Here is a 413-nt window from a genome sequence, read left to right on the forward strand (position 1 = left end):
CGTCGTGATGTGCGGGTCGTTGTCCAGGAAGCCAAAGCCTGCCTCGAGACACCACTGCCGAAGCCGCCAGTTGGTCTCTCGGATGCAGTTCTCGTGCCGTCTTCCGCGTCCGTTCACTGGTAAGATGGAAGAGAATACCGCCTGTGCACCGAACTCCTTCAGCACGCCGCCCAGAGCACTGTAGTCTGCCATCAGGTGATCGGGGCTTCTCCTGGCCAAGTTGCTCTTCCTTGTGCCTTGATTTCCCTAACTGAAACCCAGCTAATGCAGTGCTTTATTGCAGGGCTCTGCGGCTAAACTCCTGTCATCCTGGCTTTGTGTGCAGGCTGAGAGTCCTAGGGGCTGGGACCATTTCTCTCTGCCTCCATGCAGCACCCAGCATGATGGGGCCCAGTCGTGGCTGGGGCCCCAAG

This window comes from Alligator sinensis, unplaced genomic scaffold, assembly GCF_000455745.1.
Source record: "Alligator sinensis unplaced genomic scaffold, ASM45574v1 scaffold103_1, whole genome shotgun sequence".
In the NCBI taxonomy this organism is placed as follows: domain Eukaryota; kingdom Metazoa; phylum Chordata; order Crocodylia; family Alligatoridae; genus Alligator; species Alligator sinensis.